A 15,163-nucleotide genomic window follows, 5' to 3' on the forward strand; every position below is an offset into this window, starting at 1 on the left:
TTGAGGGTTTGTGGATTCATGAAATTCAGAGCCCTGGTCATGGGAAAAAAGTTTGCAAACAGCTATGAACCCTGGGATGGGATGGGAAACTGGTGTCCATGTTCTAGACTAGACCTCTTTCTCATTTCATGTTCCCCTTAGAGACATAGGAGATTGCCTCTGTGGGACCTGAAACAGCCTTAGAACATGGGAGACTCTTCCCTTCTCACTCTTCCTGCGCACTATGCCCCTGCCAGCTCCCCCTATAATAAAACCCCCCCACCTCCTTCCAGCCTGTTAAACATAAGCAAGCTTGGCTGTAGTTCGTATCCTGAAGGCCCCCATATGCATCTTCAGATCTTTTGGAGAAATTAACTTCCCCAAATTCTGATAGCTTGGAATGAGCAAAATCGCATCTTGTGTGGCTGTTCATGGAGCTGGAGGTTCATGGAGCCTCAGATTTGTTTCTCTGCTTTTTCTTTGCTCTACTCTGCAGCACGAAGGGTGGGGAGGCTTTGATGGAGGAAAGTTGACTAATCCCCCATAGGCTAGGTTTTCAACTCCTATTCTGCAGGCACACACTTATGGTTGGGTTTGGACGGGAAGGCACTGATGGAAGACTGGACATTGGTGGGAAGAAGGGAGAAGCTGCCATTTCTCTGCCTGTGGTAGGATTTCCAATATCAGCTGCTTCTCCTCTGTGTCTCCAGCAAACTTTGCAATGACCCATCTTGGCTCCAGCTCACACTGGGTCACCCCCTTCCCAGGGCTCCAGTGACAACACTCTTCTCTTGTCTCTTCAAACTTGGGATTATAGGGGTCTCCTGTTCTTGATCATCTCTGGGTTGCTTCCTCTGTACCAAATAGCTTTATAGCATGTTCCCTGTCCCCTGTATAGCTTTGGAACCAATTCTCTGTGTTTGTTTTACATACTTGGAGTGGTTTCTGCCTTTCTGGTTGGGCCCTGACTGATAAAGGCTGATTTTAGAAAAGGTGGTTGTGGTGAGGTAGAATCAAGCATAAATTCATGAATATGGTATGCAGAACAAAGATTATGCTATGAGGAATGTATATGTTGTGGGAAATGATTCAGATTAAAAATAAGATGTTGCTGGCTTGTAAATGCTATGTTGCAGGAAGAAAGGAGGTTCGTACTCACCAAACTACCATACAACAAATCACACTCAGACCTTAACCCATCAAAACCATAGCTTTCTTTCATACAAGAATACAGTTCTGGGCTTTTCCTTTGAAAATTCCTTTGTACTCATCAGGGAAGTAATAGACTCCTGCCACTAAGGCAGTGCATAAGCAAACTTCTGATACTCAGGATAGCTGGTGGGGGTGCAAAATTCAAAATACTTACTTGAAAGGATGATAGGGTGACAGTGTTTGTCCAGTAAAGCATTAAGGACAGCTGTTTTGTTCAGTCATTCTATTACTATTAGTGAATGACTACCATGTTCCATGCTATTTTAGGTACTGGGGATAGAGCAGTAAGTAAACAAAAAAAATACTCTGTCTTTATGGAGTGTATAATATAGAGGTGAGGGACAGAGGAGATAGACCATAAACAAAATATATAAGTAATATGTAAAAAATGTAATATATTTTATAGAGTAAAATAATGCAGGGAAATAGATAGTAAGTTTTGGGAGTAGAGGGTTAGAATTTTAAATAGGAAGGTCAAGGAGGGCCTCACATAGAATGTTATTTAAGTAAAGACCTGAGGAGGTAAAAGAAATAGTCATGGATCTTGTGAGTAAAGAGTATATGGGCCGAGAGAGGGAAAGGACTTACAGCATCATATTTGGATGAGGTGGGAGTAATAGGAGAGACTCAAGGAGGAATTCAAGGTTTCTGATCAGAGCCTGTGGAAGGACAGCATTTTTATTAACCGAACGGAGCAAAAATGAGATGGGGGAGGTTGGGTTGAGTTTGGGGAGATTAGGAGCTTAATATTTAGATATATTAAATACGATAAGCCTATTGCACATTAAAGAAGAGATGCCACATAGGCAGTTGCATCTGTAAATCTAGAATTCAGAGAGAAATTTCAGAGTCGTCAGCATATCAAGAGTACTTAAATTAAATTTAAGGCCCCAAGGAAATGAGAATAAACATAGATGGGAAAATAAAAGGCTGAAGATCGAGTCCTCATCACTCCAAAATTACGAGGTCAGGGAGATGAGGAGGAGATCAAAAAGAAGTTGTATTAGGGTTCTCCAGAGAAAAACAACCAATAGGATTTATATACAGATACAAGATACATTTAAAGGGATTTATTATAAGGGTGGAACCCCCAATTATGGAAGCTAACACCCTGACAGACACTCTTGGAAATGATTTTTTACCATTTATCTGTGCATCTTTCAGCCTGATTAAGTTGGCACTAAAACTAACCATAAGAAGAGACTTAGAAGTAGTGGCAAATGAGGTGCAAGGCAAGTGAAGGATATGTTTGAAGATAGAATGTGCCAAATGCTACTAATGGATAGAATACAGTGAGGACTAGGGACTTACCATTGGATCTAGCCATCTGGAGGTCACTGGTGATGCTGAAAGGAGTAGTATCAGTGGATACAACACAGAGTGGGCTCAAGGGAGAATGAAATGACATGGCAGGGAAGGACAGATTAGAAAATAAGAGGAGAGGTATATAGTAGAAAATACCTGGAGAGTTTCTGTAAAGGGAAAGACAGAAATAAATGGTAGCTAGAGAAGGAAGTAGAGGTAGTTATGAAGAAATTTTTTTAGGTAGGAGAATAAACAGTTAGTTATTGTGTTGACAAGGAAGATGTAGTAGAGAAGAAAAAATCACGGTTCAGGGAAAAAAGGGATAATTGCTGCTATGTAGTCTTTGATCAGACTGGAGGAGTTGGTGCCTAGGGCACAAGTTAGTTAAGAACATGGACAGTGCATCCATAGTACCAGGAGAGAAGGCAGAGTGTATGGGCACAGATGGAGGTAGGTGAGTAGTTGTGGTAGGAGTTTGTGAAGTTCTCTTCTGGTTGCTTTTATTTTCTCAGTCAAGTATGAAGCTGAGGAGTAGGAATCAAATCATCAACTAGGAAAGGAGTCTGGGGGAAGAGGTATTGGAGATTTCAAGTATGAAATAGTCCACTAGAAGAGTAGAAGAGAAATAGATGTGGAAATTCAATTTCCAGTTAGTGTTAAGACCCCACTTGAGATTAGTGGTCATGAATTTAAATTGAGGGCCTTTATCATGGTTTTAAGGTTTTTCTTTTGTCCAGTTCAGTTACACAGTTGCAGGCATAGAGTTGACAGAGTTGGATTTAACTAGGGATGTGTTTTAGCCTATGATGAAGCCAAAGAAGGACACATAAGTCATTAATAAATGCAAAGGAAGGATTACAATTATTGGTTACAGAATTAAGGCTGGATAAGAAGGGGAGTGAATCCAAGATGGGTCAGAAAAAGTAAAATATCATGGATGAATTTTAGGTCCTGACAGGTCTAAAGGGAGGTTAGAGAGAAGATCACGGAAGGGAAAATGGCAGGTGGTGGTCAAAGAGTAGGATGCTGGAAATAGAGAATATGGGGGGGATGTAATTCAGGTAATAACAAAATCTATGGTATAATCACAGAAAGAGAAGATCATAGGAAGCAGGGAGGTCAGGGACTGAGAAGCCAGGATATCAGGATCATATTAGATTAGAAAGACATTGAAATCAGCAAGAAGCAATAGTGGTATAAAAGAAAATGGCAATGAACCAGGATCAAAAATCTTCAAAGTATGAGTTGATAACTATAACGAAGAGGACTGGTATGTAGAAGCACCTGATCATTTGAGATTCAAAACTGAGTGTTTTCATGGAGAAGGAAGGAGCAGTGAAGAGGTAAGAGGACACCTCTCCCTCCTGCAAGCCCAGTGTCTGAGAATACAGAGGGACCAACAGCTATTATTAAAGGGCTATTGGGGAAGTGGCATTCTCAAGAAAGAGTCAGGGACTAGAACATAAGATGTCTTTCATTATATGGGACCAGCAGTTCTATAAGTCATACCCGAAGAGTTTTAGGAACTGGCTACATACAGTTGGAAGATGTGATCAGAAAAGGATTCCATGGTGATAAGTATATGGAGAGTATAGACAATGAAGGATTCTATATGATATTTATAATGATGGAGATTTGGGACTTCTTAACATGGATTTCTTTTGTTGAAACTAGCTTTTTAAAACTATTGACCTATAGTTTTGCTTAATTATGGAAGGACTAATTTCTTCTCATGGGGCAAGGTGCACAGACTTGAATACATATGAACTGGACTGTGTTTAAGAGATAATCTTCCATGTGCTATGATGCACTATACTTGAGATAATGTATGGAAATTGGGTGAAAACCAGAGTTTGGGTCAGGATGGTGAGATAACTACAGATTAAGAAAAAACTGAATGGAAGTGGGAAGGAGTTGTTAGAATGTTAAATCAACCCTGACTTACTATTATGGGATGCTCCTTCCTCTGTCATGCTACAGGCAATGTGTCATGCCCTGCTATTGGTAATATAGATTTCAAGGGTGGGAAGAGGAAGAAAGTGACTGACAGATTTTGAACCTTACATGAATGATTGATACATATCTTGAAATCCACAAAAGTAAATTTTTATTGTACTTTTTCATCAATTGGACTTACTCTTTGTTGCTTTCAACCTCATTCCCACCTAATGGTGGAGAGTATAATCCATTCACTTTTAGGTAAATTCAGATAAATAATGGTTCACTTTGTCCTTTCAAGTAAAAGCTCAAATTCATACTTTTTCTCTACCCATTCTTCTCTCCAGTGTCAACACTGTAAGTCTAGGGTAGAGAGAAATTCATCTTCATTCAGGGGAAGGTCAGTGCTTACATTTAATCTGTAACATGACAGAAGGTGATCAAACATGGTGGCACAGTCTCTGTCAGCAATGCAGTGTGATCACTGACATCTGCTGTGCTCTCACTGGCTTCTAATCCCCTTGCCCAAAGCTGCCCTCTGTGATTACATCTCCTTGTCATAAACATGAGATCTGATGAGGACTAGTGGCCATCTTTTGGCTTTTACACACCCATTTGTGTGGTAGTGGGCAGGTGGATAGGGATCTTGAAAATGTTTTTTCATTCCACTCATAGGTCTATGAGAATATACCTTGAGGTGTGGTGACCTTTGTTTTTCTCTTTGCCCTTACAGGCATAGCCATGCTATACTAGAAGTGATAGTTTTACTTTGCAGTAGCTACCTGTGACTGCATAAAGATTTCTCTAAGAGGTTTGCTCTCCCTGGGCTTGACTTAGGACAGAAGACCCAGATGCCCTGTATTTTCATATCTCCAAATTTAAGTGGATTTTTTTTGTGTTACCCCACATATTTGCTATAGAGTTGGACATGTGTGTTTCTTCCCCAGTGCTCAACAATGAGAAGAATTCTCTTTTATGTCTAATATTCCTGTTATTCTAATAATTGTATTTACTATTCTGAATTCAAACCATCTTTAGTTCATGAAGACATGGGAACTCGGTCAGGACAGGGAGAGGAAATCATTACTTACTGAAGTCACAGGCTTTATCCCTGTAGTAAGACACTTGATACTCTTGTACTGTGTGGTTCCCCATGAAGAGAAGCCTTGAGGGCTATCACTGGATAAGATACATAGTAAGTTTTTATGTTCTCCTGGATTATCTATTTTTACTTTAGTGAAAAGCTTGGGTTGATAAGTGAAATAATATGTATAGCAATAGCCAAACTTTTTGGAAGAAAGGTGCTATGGAAATGGAAATAATTGTTTTAAATTTTTGAGACTGAGAAAGAAAGAATGAGCAGATGGCTCGTCATGCTTTCATTGGTTTTCAGGTTGGTTCCAAATGGTAAACTATTGCCTGGGCAAATATTTGGAATCAAAATGACCCTACTCCATTTGTTCAGAATATTTCAGTACTCTGTGTACTATGCAAGTCATGTTCACCATTATAAAAGGACATAAAACTTGCTAGGAAAAAAATTTGTGATTTATTAGAGTACTGGGATGAAGTTTGAAAAGAAAGCAAGTGAAGAACAGATATCCATCACCAAATGGCAAAGATGCTAACAGAGAAAGAAAAGATTCTGAGAACATTGTGGAATTTGAAGTTAAGGTGGTAGAGCTTTTATCTAGGTGTGTGCAAAATGTGCAAACTCTATGTGCTCCATTGTCGTAGAGACCAGGAGTATTTTGAATTATAAGTCAAAGAGAATATTGTGCAGTCTTGATGGAACCAATAATATTTGTAAGTAAATGACATTTTTTAAAACTTTAGTTAAATATGACATGACTGTATTTTGGAATAGCTCTTGAGAATAAAAGTAAAGCTAAATGATATATGACTGAAGAACATCAATCAAATTACTTGGACCAAAAATAAAGAAAGAAAAATATTGAAGCATATTTAATGAGTAATATGAACTAAATTTTAGAGAGTGGGAAGTGGCTCACTCAAAGTTCTAGTTTATTACTTGAGATTAACTCAAAGACAATAGTCGTGTGTCAAGGGTAGAGTGTGGCACAGCCTATACCATCAGACCTGAATCTGATCTCCCATTGTACCACTGCCTAAGTATCAGTTTCTCCTTCTGTAAAATCGAAATATTAAAATATACTTCATAATTTGCAGAACTGAGGTAAAATACATACATCACTTAGCATAGTGTCTGGAACGTAGATTGAGGATTTTGCATCTCGTCCCTCCCAGTAAACTTGCTGTGCAACAGATTGCACTGATATCACCTGAACTTTTCAATGTTTCTTTAAAAGATATTTGAGAATAAATTTAATAAGAGAAGCCCGTTTGCTCTGCTTTTTCCCCTCTTAATGACTGAGTAAAACTTAATGCCTAGAGTCCCATGGGAAGAAGGCTAGAAAGACCTAAGTATTAGTTTTCCTTAAATAGAAAGCATATTTATTCCTTCTGGCTATGCTTTTGCTGCTGCCTGTGTCTCTAAGCAATTGATATGTTTTGGCTGTGATTTGTATTTGTCATTATTAGAAGTTGGGCAAGTATAAATTAGTCTACCCCACTGCAAGCCAATGGTCATTCCTGAAATAGGAGTCTATTATCCCCCTCATGTTGTGATGTATTACAAAAAAGGATATTGCACTGGACAGTGCGGGTGGGGGTGGGGGAGGAGCCTTGAAAGAAAATGGAAAAAAAAAAAAAGGATGGCACTCTTGAAGATCTTGCTCAAATGTGTCCTGTCCAAGAAATCTTTAATCATCTAGTAAGAATTGTTTTATGTTTCATCAAGTGATTTCTACTCTTTGATTTTTTACTTATGTCTTTCTTTATCCTACATTATGTTTATTTTCTTACCAGTCTCTTTTAGCTGTCTGTAACTGCTATGAGAGCTAGTCTGTCTTCTCATTCACCACAACTTTTCCATTGTACCTAGCATCCAGTCCTGTGCACAGGTGTCCGAACAAAGTCAGCCCCTGTCAATGACTCCCTCTCTGCAGTAACTCCAGGCCTTGAGGGCCTTGGGTACTGTGATTATATCCATGGAAATTCTTAATTTGGGAATTGGAAAGATTTTTCAGGTAACTGTAATGATCTAAAACCCCATTTTGAGGCAAGAAAGGTTGTGCAGTCACCCTGTAATGCAGAAAGGCCTTTCTGATCCTGCTGTCTTCCAGCTCCTTGGCTGAGAAATGGCATAGACTCGTAAAGCTTGTTTCCAAGCCAAAGGCACACCCATTTACATAGTTGTGGCTATTTATTTCAATATTACTTTTCCTTCTCCAATGCTCTTCTCCCTTCTCAATGTTTTCTCAGTGCTCTATGGAAATTCTTTTATTTATCAAATTACTGATCTGAAGAGGGTAGTAGTGGGGGATATTGCATGAAAGGACCAGTCAATTGACATATATGATTATCCTGAAAACCTGACATTTCAGTTTACTTGTTACCCTCCTGAAAATTAAATAACGTCTTTTTAGGGCACAAAACTGGGACTGCTAAAAACTCTGATTTTAAATATTCATCTGTGTCTGGGCCAGACTTAAACATATTGTTCTTCGTGGGAAATGATTATGTCTTATAGTTCCCTTCAATACTATCATGCACAAGCCAGCAGATCTCTATTCTTTTTGATTGGAAAATGTAAATCATATTTAAAAATTGTTCCAAAACAGAGTCTTGAGCTGAGTCCTTGGACGCAAAGTTGCAGCTCACTGCAGATTCTGATAGTTGAGTTACAACTCACTGAAAATCAGGGGTTTAAAATGGAAGCACTGACAAGCCTTCAAGCCAGGGCAGCACAAATGGCGCCTTGATAATTTATAGTCTACAGGCAGCTCTTGGGTTTATTATCACAATGACAAATGCACTGTCATTGTTAATAGGATATTTCCCAGCAAGGACTTCTTGTTATGCAAGCCAGGTTCGGTATGTCATGCAGCATGATAGCAATAAAGTCTACAAGAATTTGTAATGAACTTCAATTACTAATAGATTATGGTTAATGGGAAATATGTGCAGTAAAGATATGGGTTTTTATATGCGCCTTCTGGTATTCTACAAGGCAATGATTTATGCTACAATTTATGTTAACATTTTCTGCTATGAAAAGGCCCAATTTGGTAGAAAGCCACTTCATCCATAACAAATATTCAAGATAATTTTGCCACATAATATAAATGAAAGTATAAAATTAGATATTAATCTATTTAATTTTAGCATTTTTATTTTTATTAAAAATGGAGACTATTTTCTCTCCTGAGTAGTACCGTTGGGTAAAAATTCTTGCTATAAAACAAAAATATGAGATATATTGATGTCTTTGAGTTAAATGTAACATTTTGTATGTTAATTTCTTTGTTTAACTTCCTGCTGTAATGAAGGACCCAGTTAAGATTTGATATGTGCTGGTGTCTTTCTTATGTAAGTATTATTTTAAATTAAGAAAACCCACAAGTATTCATGTTAAGCTAACATGAATTTATAATCCACATCATGATTCCTCTCACTAGGGAGATTGACAGTTGTGATAATAAGTGTGGAACTACATATATAAATGATTTATGTTTGCACGTGTGTGTGGGATAAACACACAGACACATACATATACAGTCTATATACATATAAACCTTGACAGAAACAGACAAAATTGAAAAATGTGAACTACAGTTTAGTCAAGTATAGACCAAAAATAATTCAATAAAATTAAACAATAAAAAATGAAACAATTCACCAAAAGATTTTGAGTTACATGATAATGAGTTTAAAATTACGAATGTAGAGGGGTGCCTAGGTGGCTCAGTCGATTAAGCATCTGACTTCAGCTCAGGTCATGATCTCACAGGTTTGTGGGTTCCAGCCCCACATTGGGCTTTGTGCTGAAAGCTTGGAGCCTGGAGCCTGCTTCAGATTCTGTGTCTCCCTCTCTCTCTCTGCCTCTCCTCCCTCTTGTGCCTTCTGTCTCTTTCTGTCTGTTAACAATAAATAAAAACAAATAGTAGGCATTAAAAATTAAAAAAATAAAATTATGAACATAGAGCAGGCACAGTCTTGGGAACCTACTGAAAACGTTTTACATCTATAAGATGTGCATGTGTGTGTAAAAGCTAAGATGTTTTTAAAAAGATGAATTTCAAAAAGCTTGGTCCTTAAATTCAGAAAACATATTTTTAATGTTCTACCTTTTCTTTTAATCCCTGAAATCATTTTTCCATAGGTCCTCTGTGATATCTTGCAAATGGCAGGTACACATGTAATGAATACATTTGCATTCGCTACTGTCCTTACTTGAATAAAGTTTGAACTGTTTTTTCTCTCTGACCCATGACTGTGCTAAGAATGATGAGTGGCCTTCATGTTCAAGAGTTAAGTTCTTGGCTTCTGGAGAAGAGACCTAGCTTTGCCACTTCTTAGCTTGGACTGTGTGCAAGTCTATCTAAACCTATCAAATATCAGAGTTTTCACCTGAAAAATGAGAATAATTAGTAAAGAATGCCTTTTGATTTTGAAAATTAAATAATGTCAAAAAATTTGCATAGTGTGTGACACATAATGAGTGCATAATTCATTTTAGATATTATTTTATTTGCAGCATTTAGAGAAATAGTGTTCTAGATATGTCAGTGAATGATTTAATATTTCTATAATTATTACTATCATCATTATTATTAATATTCCTTACAAGTTTCCAGATCTTGTAGGTTTTGAGGCTCTAGTAAGCCAGAGAATCACCTGGTTGATTCATAAAATAATAGATTTCTGGTACTCACATGTGGTTCAGATCTAGGATAGGACCAATAAATTTGCATATCCAACAAGCCTCCCAGATGATTCTTCTGCCAACTGAAATTTTAAAAGCAATGCATAGGTATAGTTTACAGATTTTGTTGATGTTCACATCTCTGTAACTTGTTGAAACAGAACTAAAATACCATGATGAATGACTAAATCATCTAGTAGGTGAGATTTGACATTGTGCTGATTAAACATCTAGAATCCAGGTGATCGATAAAATAGGTACACTTCTCACCTTAATTTTTTGGCCTATTTGGGGGAAAATGTTTTTTCCCTAAAAATATACCCTGTGTTGTATTTTTCAATTTTTTTTGTCTTATTTTCTTCTTGGTCTGCTTTACAGATTAGAAAAATGATTCTGAGAAACATGGGAAAGAGTTTGGTTAGATTAACCTATTTGTGGTAGTTAGGGTGTTAACTTACTCCAAATAAGTTAACATTGTACACGAAAGGTCAAATATTGTTCCTATCTCATGTAATAGTGTGAGGATAAACAGTACACCCTGTTATGGTAACTCCATCAAGATTCAGCTCCTTCTACCTGTTGCTCTGAATTCCCTATGGCATTGCTGCTCTTTCTGAACAGTCTAGATAGCTCATTAGCATATCCACATTCCAGTCATCCAGAAGGAGGAGAAGCAGAAGAGGAGAACATATGTCTTACTTTGTCAGCATAATCCACAAACTGTTACTTCTTCTCACATCCCATTGGCTAGAATTTAGTCATATGACTATATGTAGCTCACAGGGAGGGTAGGAGACACAGTCTTCATCTGGGGAGCCATGTACCTCATTAAAAATTAGGCATTATGTTACCAGAGAAGAAGGGGAGGACTGCTATTAGGAAATAGTCTCTGCCACATTACCTTACAATTCTCCACTCAGCTGGAGTTACATAGGCCTTATCATTTGCCATTACTAAGTCTCTTTGTGATGGATACTCAAGAACTGATAACATGTTACACAAGACCAGAATACTAGATCAATTCACTGGGATTGTCCTCCCCTGCCCCAGAGGGCAGGCCACAGTTATATAGGACTTGCCTTGTGAAGGTAATACATTGTAGCATCAAAGTTGGCTAAGTCCAACAAGTGCTGTCTTTATACCAGAGTCCCTTTATATTCACTTTATACCAAGAGTCCCTTTATACTCACTTTATACCAAGTGAGAACAGTCCACAGGAAATATAGTGAACATTTAGAAGCTAGGAGTTAATTCCTATCATGAAGTTTGGAGGGTTAAGAGAGACAGGAACAGAGAATCCACAAGGATCAACATTAAGAACACCTAGGATGTGGTGGTTAAGAACATGCTCTCTGGGGTTCATCTATGTGGCTTGGAATTCTGGTCCCACCAGCTGTGAGAATGTGGGGGAAGTGATACAAGCAATTTACACCTCAGCTTCCTTTGTGAAATTGTGATAAAAATAGTAACTAACTCATCAAGTTGTTAGAAGGATTAGATTAAATAATGTAACACCGTGTCTAATACATAGTAACCCCTCAATAAATATTAACTATTATTAATATGGAGTCCTTAAAACTCTTTAAGGTCTGCTTTATTTAGCACAAATCCTTTCTGCATGATCAACCCTTTTTCAAGTTGGAAATCTATAAATTAGACCAAAGAAAACACAGGGAAGCAGCTAAGCCTGGGAGCCAATGTTTACTCCACCATTCCTAGGACACACAGATGGGAAACCCATGGGTTGCCAACCTTGCCCAAACAAATCCATCTCCTGAGGTTTCTTCTGAAGCAGAAAGCCCTGGCTAATTTCCTTGTCTCACTTTCTGGGGATTTTTTTTTTATAAAATGAGAAAGAAGTCCAAAATCTTCTCCCAATCAGACCTAGAGAAATATAAAACCTAATAAAAATAATAATAAACAAACCACAAAGACTGTAAAGCACCTCCCATTAAAAGCTATCGTGGAGTAGATTAAGCCTCTTGGACAGCGTGCAGAATGGTAGCAATATCTTGATAAATAAGCCAAGGCTGCAATGTGCTTGTGCTGATAATAAGTAGCATGGAACAACCGTCTCTTCTACAAAACCCTGGGATTTATGTCCAGTCTGCCTGCATCGGAAACTAGAGAATTAACTCATGAAATCCATCTATCAACACTTGTAGAAAGAGGAATCACAGTATAGAAATGAAATTAGCATGAAATTAGTTCGCTGTAGGACATAAATAGAGGTACTGACATTTTCCTGCGTCTTCTGTATCAAATATCTTTGGAGAACTCTCCAAGCTTGGACTGTAGTTGATGGCCCCTATGATTTATTTCAACATTTTCTACCCTAGGCAGGTTGTTTGCAAAGTCCTTCAAGTATCATTAAGATGAATCAGAAAACAGATAATTCTTCAAGAGAAGAATATGATCATGGTAAGACACTGCTTATACAGAATATCCACAATGTGTCATTGCAGCCTCCAGAACAACGCATCACTGTATTTATTAATCCATTGCTGTAGAGATTACAGCAATCTGACATGGAGCCCTAATGAATTTTTGGCACATTTGGAAATTGTGACTGTCGTAGCCCACGGAGCCTCTTAAATCAACCCTTACCCCTTTACTGCAGTTGCCTCTTCATGGTGTATATCACATTGAGAAATGGATTACACAACCCGTAGCTTTAACTACCCTGCATTAGTTGATTGTGTACTATGGAAGTGTATTGTATGGTGTATGAATCATTAGGGAGCTAGGATATGGGTGACGGATAATTTAAACATGAAATTGGTGATGCCTGGGACCTGGTAGGAATAGAGGTAGAGAAATGAAGGCAAAAATCAAGGCAAATGGTTGGGAGAACCCAGGTGTTTGGGACTTGATTAAAACAAATTTATTAGTGAAGAATAGTGTTTAGAAAGAGTGCTGTTTTGCCATTCAAGGAGGTTATTATTTTTTATACTACCCTCTGAATTTCTGATGCTTCTTCCTTTCTGCAATAAGATCCCCTTCAGTTTTCAGATGGACATTTGGGAGCAGAGGCAATTTAGTTCCATGAAGTCTTACCTTTTATGACAAACTGCATCTAAGATAAAAGAGCATCATTAACTTAATTTGTCCACGTATAGACACATAGTGTGAAGTTAGAAGGTATAGAGTCTAGCTTACCCCCTGCTACAAACTTGCTTTGAGAAGTAGGCTAAATTAACTTATTAGTATCTCAGCCTTCTCATCTTCAAAATGGGATAATATTCACCAATCTTTCCAATTAAGTGAGAATCACATGAGATGTTATATGCTGTTCTGTCTAGGACATCTGGGCAGCAAGAAGCAAACACCCACCAAGATACTATGAGGGAAAGGGTATTTGTTTTCAGGAAAGACATGGACAGGGATTGGAAATGGCAAGGAACATTACTTGAGACAAACAAAGCTCATTTCCTGTTCAAATGCCATGTGATTTTACCTTCCTGGCATCTCTCATTTCCTGTGTGTGCCCCATTCCTGTCTTTCTAACCAACATCCTATGAGGGCCTGTGAGGCCCACATGGCCCACAGTGGCTACTCTGGATTGACTCTGTCTCAAGACCTTTCATCTCAGCTACTACAGAAAGCCACCTACCCTCCTGACAGTCCTTTGAATATGTCAAGCTCATTCCCACATCAGGGCCTTTGTACTCACATGTCCTTCTTTCTGAAATGCTCTTCTTCCAGCTCTTTGTATGGCTGGCCCTTGCACTTCATTTAAACTTCTGTTCAAATCTCACCCCCTTAAGGAGACCTTCCCTGACCACTCCAGCTAATATTGTACTTTCTGGCAGTCTTTTCTCCTTATTGACTTTTATTTTCTTAATAGTGCCTATCCCTGTCTGACATGTATCTATTTTTCTGTCTGCAGTCCCACTAGAAATCAAGCTAGTGGCATTGGGCACTTTCTTTTCTTCACTTCAGTACTCCTCTTGCTTAAAACAATGCCTTACACAAAAAATATTGGTTGAATGTATATTTCATGAGTGAGTGACATAATAAATCTCAAATTTATAATTTCAAAAATTTTTAAGAGAAGAATTATTAGAGGATCAATTTCATATTTTTTAAGAGAAACCACTCCAATCAATTTCTGGCCAACTGGTGAGTTGCCTTTTTGTGTCAGCTGTCCACCCATTGGTCTACCCAGACAGGGTTGAGATGGGACCACTTCAGATGGAAGCACAGGTACTTACACAGGTACAAAGCACAGGTACTTACAGCATCAGACGGGCAGACATCCCAAAGTGGGGCTAGAGTGGTCCAGCCCTGATGGCACTGTAGACTTCATGAAGTACCAGCTCAGCTCTAGTCAAGGTCAAGAATTAGGTTGTCTTCTCTAGGTACTAGCTCTCTAGCCTCAGTCATAATTTTCCTAATTTTTTTTTATCTTCTGTGCATTTTATATTGAATTTTTATGAGCAATTAATAATAATCACTGCTAATATTTTTGAAATTACCTAAGTCTGCCACTTTATGAGCATATTTATGTAGCTTAACTCCTGGAATCCTCATGACCATCCTCTGAGGTAGAAACTATGATTATCTTCATTTTGAAGGTGAAAAAGTATGAGAATCGAGAGAAAGTAAGTTACCTGAGATCACTTAGTGACTAACTAACAGAACCGGGATTTACACAGAAGTCTGGTTCTGCCTCTCCATCTATCAAGACTATTTATTTTATGCATTAATTCCCCTGTGGGGCTTAGCAAGAGGTCCTTGTTTTCTTAGAAATAACATTCTGATGGGCTAAACACATGTAAATATGCATGTAAAATGACAAAATATTCTGTGTAAGCTATCCTTATTAAGCACTTAAAATACATTAAATATACATTTAAGTCTGTGCAGTTTCACTGACTGAAGATGTAGTATTCCGTGTGACGTTTTTTATCTGTTTTTATGGATATACACCAGAAATTA

The sequence above is a fragment of the Prionailurus viverrinus genome, chromosome C1, assembly GCF_022837055.1.
Source record: "Prionailurus viverrinus isolate Anna chromosome C1, UM_Priviv_1.0, whole genome shotgun sequence".
NCBI classification, from domain to species: Eukaryota; Metazoa; Chordata; class Mammalia; order Carnivora; family Felidae; genus Prionailurus; species Prionailurus viverrinus.